Raw genomic sequence first — 9,326 nt, 5'->3', positions numbered from 1 at the left:
TACAGGTGCATCCCCTTTCCCCTCCAACGTGATAGATTCTACCTCCGTTCCTTGAGTTCTTTACGGCTATAATAGAGTGAATGGTCTAAGGGATAAACCTCCACTGGGGCCTAGTTGCGCGTGCAATGGAGTGAAGCGTTGAGGGGATCTTAGTATCTAGGGCTTAATTGTGGCTAGGGACCTTTCGCCTGGACCAAAGAGTTAGGTCTATAATTAGGAAGCGATTTATCACTTGGAATCCCTAGAGCTCATTGCAACTTTATTCGAGTGCGAGGTTGAGAGGTTATTTAATCTCTCCTCCGGGGCATGAATAGAGTTAGGCATAGTTGACCTTAGATTTGGGACTATGTATGTAAGGATTTCCACGACTCACCATTGCATTGATTAGGAAGCATAATAGAGAGTTCTTGCACTTGAAGCGATTATCCTAGGTGAAGCATCATCCGAGTACCCCATCTTTATCGATTGCCTTACCTCCCCCTTACTTTTGCTCTCTTACTTGTTGCTTTTAATTGTTAAGAATTGAATCATTATCACACCTATCATTGTTGATACTCCACGTAGCTAAGAATCGAATTAAGTGTCTTTACTCCCTACTCCCTGTGGATTCGACCCCGTTCACCCGGGATTATTACTTCGACAAACCCGTGCACTTGCGGGATATACGCAAGGGGACCTTGTCACTTTACAACCTAGGTTATGACCGTAAGAGGCTTCTTTGTTATGTTCTTACAATCCATCTTACGGGCATAAGGCGCCTGTAAGTTACCTAGGTTGTCTTCCAAAGAGGTTACAACCCATAAGGGTTTAAGTTATACCTGTAAAGTGCTCTGGATAACCCTTACGGTCTTACTTATGGGTGTAAGGTACCCATAATAAACCTATAAACTATGGTCACCAGGACTTACGTGCCATAAGTGCACTCAAAAGACTCTCTAGACTCCCTTTGCGGGGTGGCTTATGGGCGTAAGATGCCCATAAAGGCTCTCTGTTTGAGGCTTACGACTGTGCTTACTATCGTAAATAGTCCGTAAAAATCCTATAAATTTGAGCAGAGCTTTCTTGTTCTCTACACTTAAGCTCAAATACAAATATAACATGGGAAGCATAAAATGAGTGTCTAAGATAACAAGCATTCAACTAACACAACAAAATTCATGACAAGCAGACTAATTTATTACAAACTCAAACAAAACTACAAAACTACAACTAAAGACTCAATATAAACAAAATACAAAAATATCTTTCTTGGATTGCCTCCCAAGAAGCTCTTGCTTAATGTCATGAGCTTGACGTACATGAAACTCGTGTCTCATGGAGGTTCAAAGTAAAAGCATTCCTCATGACCAAAAATAATGTCTCTGAGATAATACCCAAGTGCAAGATCGGAGAAAATAGACAACTTGCCAATGAAGAAGACCAATTCAGGGATTACCTCCTTGGGCAAAGATTTGTTCTTGCCTTTCTTTGGGGAACTGACCTCTCGACAATGCTTCTCACTTGTGCTTTCCTTAATCAATGTTGTTGTAAGCAAATGAGTGGTCTCTTCAATGTGAGAGTTATCCAATGACTCCTCGAAAGGTTCTTTGTGTAAGATTTCCTGAACACATTCATCAACAAGAAAATCAGTCTTATCAAGAAAATAACATGTATCATGAAAAGTAGAAGGATGTTTCATTGTATCAGATAAAGTAAACAAGACTTCCTTATCCCCAACCCTAAGCGTCGTTCTTCCATTGCTAACATCAATAAGGGCTTGGGAGGTAGCTAGGAATGCCCTACCAAGAATGAGTGGCACTTCAAAATCTTCATTTAGATCTAGAACCACAAAATCTACTTGGAAAATAATATTTTCAACCTTAACCAATACAGATTTTATGATTCCCTAAGGGTGCCTAATGGAGCGGTCCGCTAGTTGCAAAGTTATCCTAGTTGGCTTAAGGTCGCTATGTCCATGTCTTCTAAACATGGTTTAAGGCATCACATTAATATTAGGGCCTAGATCTACTAGGGCTTTCTCATTAACCAATTGACAAATGTTACTAAGAATAGTAAAACTCCCTGGATCTTTCTGCTTCCTTGATAGTCAAATCTGAAGTAATGGCAAGCTCCCTTTGCTTAATGTCACCGTTAACACCTCCACAAATTTCCTTTTGTTTGTTAGTAGGTCCTTGAGAAAATTGACGTACTTTGGCATTTTAAACATGGAGGTGTGGAATTATTAGTCCGTGCGATCATTCTTCAACCTAGAGGGATAAGGGAGATGTGGAACATACTCATTCACTGGTAGTGGTGTTCTCTTCTGAATATTTGGACTAGGCTCTCCTTCCCTTATCAGACTTTCAACAACTTCAATTTCTGGTCTCTTTTCCTTCTCCATCATCATTTTACTACCCATCCCCACCTCTTTACCACTCTAAAGAGTAATTACCATGAGATGATAATGGGGATTGGCTTCAGTGTTACTCGGTAAACTTCCTTGAGGTCATCCACCTGGTTCTCCAAATACTGAAGAGAAGCCTGTTGTTTTTGATCGATGCTTCTATGCTTTATTACTGGTTGACTAACTACTAAAACCTAATATCTAAAGTTTGAAAAAAACGAGTGAGGACTTCCTTCAATATGAGTCTCTTGCCATTCTGTTGGTGATAAAGGAATACTAGCAGGAGCTTTTGACGTTGTCCTTGATTACCACAACAGAAATTGGGGTGATTCGGTTATCCTGGGTTATGTGTGCCACTGTAGGGTTTCCCTTATTGTCGTAAGGCACTACCAACAAAATCTACTGGTTTAGTGGGTCTGTGCGTCTCTCCTACAATGAAACAATCAATTGAGGAATGTCCTGCCCCACATGTGTTACATGCCATGACTTTAGCGGATTTTTGAGTAGATAAATTGTCAATCTTTCTGCTCAAAGCTTCCACCTGAGCTGCTAGTGCTATGGCATCACTAACTTCAATCATACCGGCTGGCTTCACTACTAATTTGCCTCTCAAATTCCATTCATAATTATTCATGGCTATTTCTTCAATCAACTACTTAGCTTTCTCTGGGGCCTTACTGCTAAGTGATCCTCCGGCTGCTGAATCAATGAGCTATCTGGTACTCTAATTGAGGCCTTGATGGAAGACCTGAACTTTCACCCAATCAGGTAGGTTATGATTTGGGCATTTCCTTAGCAAGTCATTGAATCGCTCTCGTGCATCAAATAGTGATTCAATATCCATTTGTACATAAGCTGTAATCTCCTTATGCAACTTGGTCATTCTTACTAGTACAAAATAACAGGCCAAGAATGACTCGACAAGCTGCTCCCAAGTCATGATAGATGCTCTAGGAAGAGCCTGGAGCCACTGTTTAGCTCTTTCTTTCAGTAATAATGGGAACAAACGGTGTCTAATGGTGTCTTAAAAAACATTGTTGATCTTCAGCATGTCATATACTTCAAGGAATCCACAAATATGACTCTTAGGATCTTCATCTTGTAATCCTTGGAACTGTGCTAAATTCTGAACCATCTGTACAAATGCAAGCTTAAGGTCAAAGTTGTTTGTTATAATTAGTGGGTGCACTATACTTGTTTGAGAACCGTAAATAGTAGGATGAGCCTAATCTAAAAGTGTCCTATGTCGATTCCCTTAATTTGCCATAGTGTCAAACTGCACTACCTTAACACTCACTTTTAAAGATCCTATTTCATTCAATAGAGCTGTTCTAAATCTGATTTCAATCACTCTTTCTACATTGCTCTCTTATTCTTCCAGTCTTATCAATTTGCCTTTTAGTGGCATACACTGAAATCAAACAAAAGAAAAGAAGAATCTAAAAATAATAAAGAAAACCTAAAGAAAAACAAAGAAGAAAGAAAAGAAATGGCTAAAGTGATGGATATTCAAGTGTTCCTAATATCACTAAACTTCCCTGGTAACAGCGCCAAAAACTAAATAGGGATGCAAGTGTACGTACCGATGGCATAATAAAGTTTGTGTAAGTACGGAGTTGATAAGTGCTTGAGTAGACATATTTCTCTATATGTTTTACATGCATTGAGCATTAATTTTACCATGGTTTATGTCTCATAAGTGTATATGGTGTTCCTTTATGCAAATAGGTTGTGAATGCTTTGAATGAAGAAAAAGAAGCAAAGATAAGCTATGAAAGCACATTTTGGGAGTTTTTGTAGAACATAAGGATCAAGACACAAAACGAGCACATGTACATGGAGGTGTGTGCCAACTTCCAAGAGAATTCAAGCTAAATTGTGAGTTGGAAGAGCATAAAGGCAGTCACACTCCCATGTCCCTATTTGTGCAAATAATGCAAGAGCTTCCCAATGATGATTCAACGATGAAAATCTTCATAACTTACCATGTGGACGTGTACTTAACCATGTGGGCTCAAGAGAAGAGTGTGTGGGTCGTGTTTATTAAGAGTACTGTAGCAATGTACTGCAGCAAAGTCATGCAGCAAGTCCTTGCAGCAAAGCACTACATCAATACTGTAGCAAAAACATTGTTCATACGATCTTGTGAAAATTGCACACAGTCCCCTGGGAATTTCTGCAGCTCACGTTAGCTAATGAAGACTCACACGATCGCGTGGAGGCATGTGATAGACCTGTTTTCTAATTATAAATAACCATTATACCCTATGTCGAAGCTCTCCATCAAGGCAATCAATTCAGATATAGGAGGGGTTTGTTTCTATTGCTTTTATATACTTTCAATCATTGATGGTTTATTTTGGATATTGGTCCATGGAGAGCTAAACCCTAGAGGGTATTTGGGCTTGTGAAACCTAGGATTCTAATCTTCTGTGGATTTGTTTTGTGACACACCCCTTACGCGTGTGTACCGCAAGTGCACTGGTTGTCAAAGTAATAAAATACCCTGGTTAGTGGGTAGTCGTATCCACAGAGAATAGTGATTAGAAACACAAGAATTGCTATTTAACTATGGTGAAGATGATTCAAAGTGGTGTGAACAATATCGATTGATAAGTGCTTGTATATTAAGAATGCGAAGTATTCTTTCCTTACGATGAACATTACTTTTATCAGGTTTAAGCGCTAATACATGTGTATTTGTGTTCTTTTGCGCATGTAGTGTTGTGAACCTAAGTATTAAGAAAAGAAGCAAAAAATAGATCGTGAACGCACTATTTGGTAGAATCTTGGAAGGAACAAACATGAAGACACAAGTGTGGCTCTAAGATAGGTGAATGTGTGCCAAACTCCATGTATTCAAGTCATTATAATGAGTTGGAGGGGCACGAAGGCAGTCACATTTACGTATCCTGACTTGTGCATTGATAGCAAGATCTTCACTAACAAGTCCTTTGATTGAAGAAGAGTTGCAATCTACATCATAAATGTATGCCCGTTTATGTTACCTCGATGAAAAGTGTGGAATTGGGAGTGTTTCGGTGGAGTACTGTAGCAGGTTACTCTAGCAAATCACCGTAGCAATATAATGTAGCAGTTACTGTTCACAGACGGCTAAAATCATGTTTCCAGAGAATCCACACGGGCGTGTTGAAATTCCCCACGCTCGTGTTAAAATTCCATAGACCCGTGTGGAGAATCCACAGGGGTGTGTGGATGCCCGATTCCAGCCCTATTTAAGACTTGATTCAACACGATTTTGGGGGATCCTTTTCACTCTTCTCTCCAACTTTTCTCTATCTTTTGGGAGGCCGTCGGCTAGGGTTTTGAGAGGCTTTTGGCAAGTCTTTAGAGTGGTTCTACAGATTCGACACCGTACTCCGCTTGGAAAAAGGTTATTGAGGGAGCTTTCATCGGCATCGATCTGGCAAGGTGTACCCTAGGCCGGACAAAGGTACCTTTGGAGAAGATGAGGCTACTCCACACGACCATCGACATGAATACTGAGGGGGATTTTCTATGGATTACTTATTTTTACATTCGATTTCATTTTTGATTGTAACTAGCTCCATGGAGAGCTAAACCCCTAGTGGGTACTTGGATTTGTGAACCCTAGGATGTATTAGGTTCATTAATCTTCTATTATGTTTTCCTTAATTGATGTCTTTAATTGAGTTTCAATCTTGAATGCTTGTTGCATGATTTCTCCCTTAGAGTGACAATAGGGTTGAGAGTCTACATTGGTAACCTTTGTGAGTGAGTGACACACCATGAGGGTTAGACATTGCAAGATTGGGGAGGGTCGAGAGGGTGAGTCGAGAGGTAGTGGAGCGTCTTCTTTCCCCTACGATGTGATTTATCCTACCTCCACGTTCCAAGAGTTCTTTGCAGTCATAGTAGAGTGAATGGGCTAAGGGATGACCTCTGCTGTATCTTAGTTGCACAAGCAATGCAGTGAAGCATTGAAGTGACTTTCGCACCTAGGGCTTAATTGCGACTAAGGGTCTTTCACCTGGACCAAAGATTTAGATCTATACATTGGAATAGGGTTTATCACTTGGAATCCCTAGAGTGTCTTGCAACTCTACACAGTGTATAGTATTGAGATTGATTGATTTCTCCACCGGGACATTTGTAGAGTTAGTCATGGTTGACCTTAGGTTTGGTACCATGTGTTTAAGGATTTCCATGACTCATTAAGCATCAATTAGGAGATATAATAGTTGATTTTGCACTTGAAGCAATTGTCCTAGTTGGAACAATATCCGAGTACCCCACTTTTATCGATTGTCTTACCTCTCATCTATTTGTGCTTCGCTCTTTCTTGTTTCTTTTATTCTTGCTTTCATTACATTTTATCAACAACATCATTATTCTGTCTTCGCTTAGTTAGATAGCAATTTTGGTATTTTTATTCCTTACTCCCTGTAGATACGATACCCACTCACCTGGGATATATTACTTTGACAAACCCATGCACTTGCGGGTCACACGTAAGGGGCGATAATATATTTTTGACGTCGTTGCCAGGGAGTAGGCGTTTAGAGATACTTTTCACTTTGCTATTTTAGTTATTCATCATTCATTCTATTTCACATTTTCTTATTCTATCATCGTTCGGATTTTTTTCTTTCTTTTTGGTTGTAGCTCCAGGTTATGACCTGAGGGAATCCTTCACAAATTGTTGAAGGACATCCTGAGCTTGAGCGTACACTTAGAAGAAAGGAAAAAGAACCTGTACAAGAATCGTCAATTCTAGCTAAAGTAGAAGGTCTGATAATATGGCAGAATAGAATGAGCAACAGAGAACACTTTTCAACTATGCAAGACCTTCAGTTTTGGGCACACAATCGATTATTGTGCAACACCCGATTATAGCTCTGAACTTTGATCTAAAACTGGAATTCATTCAAATAATTCAATAGTCAGCGCAGTTCAATGGTTTGGCCGATCAGGATCCGAACAATTATATCGAGAACTTTTTAGAAGTTTGTGATTTGTTGAAGATTAATGGAGTGTCAGATAATGCTATCAGATTGAGGGCTTTCCCATTCTCTCTTAAAGGAAAAGCCAAGCAGTGGCTTCATTCATTGCCAAAGGCTTCCATTATGACTTGGAATGAAATGGTCGAAGCTTTTCTTGCGAGATACTTTCACCCGGGAAAGTCAGCAAGGCTTCATAATGAGATATCCTCATTCATATAGATGGAGCTCAAATCATTGTTTGAGACATGAGAGCGATTCAAGGACCTCATGCGGGAGTGTCCGTAACACGGTATTCCCCAACTGGATGATCATTCAAAATTTTTACAACAGGTTGAATCTAAGTACAAGACAGCTTCTAGATGTTGCCGTAGGAGGTACAATAGGAAACAATACCCCTGATGAAGCTCGGTAATTGGTAGAGGAAATGGCCATGAACAACTACCAGTGGAACGCACGGGAAAGGAAGAAAGTAGCCAGACTCCATGAAATCGATGTAGTAATTTCTTTGGCGGCCCAAATGGAATCATTAAGCAAGAAGTTAGACCTTCTAACTTCAAATAGATTGGCGGCCATCACTACTTGTATAGGTTGTGGGGGTGGGCATACTCCAACCGATTGCCCTATTTCTATTTGTGATGCATCTTCATTTCAAAAAGTCGATTTTTTGGGTAATGCCATGAGGAACCAAGGTAATCCATATAGCAACACCTACAATCCATGTTGCAAGAACCACCCCAACTTTTCGTGGAGTAACCACCAAGGATAGCAGAAGGCCATAGCACCACTGGGTTTCAATCAATAACAACAAGCCCCAAACATGGAGAATTATATTTCAGGTTTGGAGACCCGGATGAACGATTTAGAGAAAGCTTTGGATAGATTTGTGCAGACATCGGATAATCAATTTCAGTCTGTCGAAGCTACACTTTGCAACCATACCGCTTTATTGCACAATCTAAACAATCAAGTGGGGCAAATTATGAAATCTCTATCGGAGAGACCGCAAGGAAGCCTACCGAGTAATACCGAGACTAATCCGAGAGAACATGTTAAGGCGATCACTTTGAGAAGTGGTCGTGAGGTTGAGGGTAGGTTTCCTAGTAAGAAGACCAATGTTGAAACACACGAAGTCGTGGAGGTTGAGGAGAGAGCAAACAAGAAGAAGGAGGTGGCACCCCCACCTTACAAACCAAGAATTCCCTACCCTTCAAGATTGAAGAACGACCAAAATGATGAGCAATACAAGAAGTTCTTGGGTCTATTTAAGCAATTTCACATCAACATTCCTTTCGTGGAGGCGTTGTCTCAAATGCCTCGGTATGCTAAGTTCTTGAAAGATTTATTGACCAACAAGCGGAAGTTGGAGGAGAGTGCATCGGTGATCTTAGATGCCTCTTGTTTGGTAGTGTTGCAAAAGAATATGCAAAACAAGAAGAAAGACCCCGAAAGCTTCATCATCCCATGCAACATTCGTAATATGGGTGAAGAAATGGCATTGGCGGACTCTGGGGCTAGTATCAACGTCATGCCATGTACCTTTTTCAAGAAGCTAGGCTTGGGAGAGCCTAGGCCCACTCAGATGACATTGTAATTAGCTGACCGAACAGTGAGACATCCGAGGGGCATCATTGAAGACATACTTATCAAGGTGGATAAGTACATATTTCTTATGGACTTTGTAGTGTTGGATGTCGATGAGGATGTAGATGTTCCTTTGATACTTGGGAGGCCATTCTTGCACACTTCCAAGGGATTAATCGACATGGGCGGCGGGGAGTTGACACTGAGGCTTGGAGATGATAAGCTCACATACCGCCTCATTGAAGCCATGCGACATTCTCTTGACTTTGATGATACTCTGTATTTTCTTGATACTATTGATGAGATAATTGATGAATATGTGCAGGTAATGTTGAATCCGGGCCCGTACGAGGGGTTATTGTACCATCTACTCTTGG

General features: G+C 40.4%; 1 non-coding gene across 1 annotated transcript; it reads left to right on the top strand.

Annotated features, from left to right (window-relative positions):
* Positions 1-3,153: 3,153 nt before the first annotated feature.
* LOC120283143 lies at positions 3,154-3,260 on the top strand. Its single transcript, XR_005543144.1, has one exon. It is a non-coding gene; the product is annotated as a small nucleolar RNA R71 (small nucleolar RNA).
* Positions 3,261-9,326: the final 6,066 nt, after the last annotated feature.

This window comes from Dioscorea cayenensis, chromosome 18 (genome assembly GCF_009730915.1).
Source record: "Dioscorea cayenensis subsp. rotundata cultivar TDr96_F1 chromosome 18, TDr96_F1_v2_PseudoChromosome.rev07_lg8_w22 25.fasta, whole genome shotgun sequence".
Taxonomy (NCBI): domain Eukaryota; kingdom Viridiplantae; phylum Streptophyta; class Magnoliopsida; order Dioscoreales; family Dioscoreaceae; genus Dioscorea; species Dioscorea cayenensis.
This window is presented reverse-complemented; position numbering and strand designations above follow the sequence as displayed.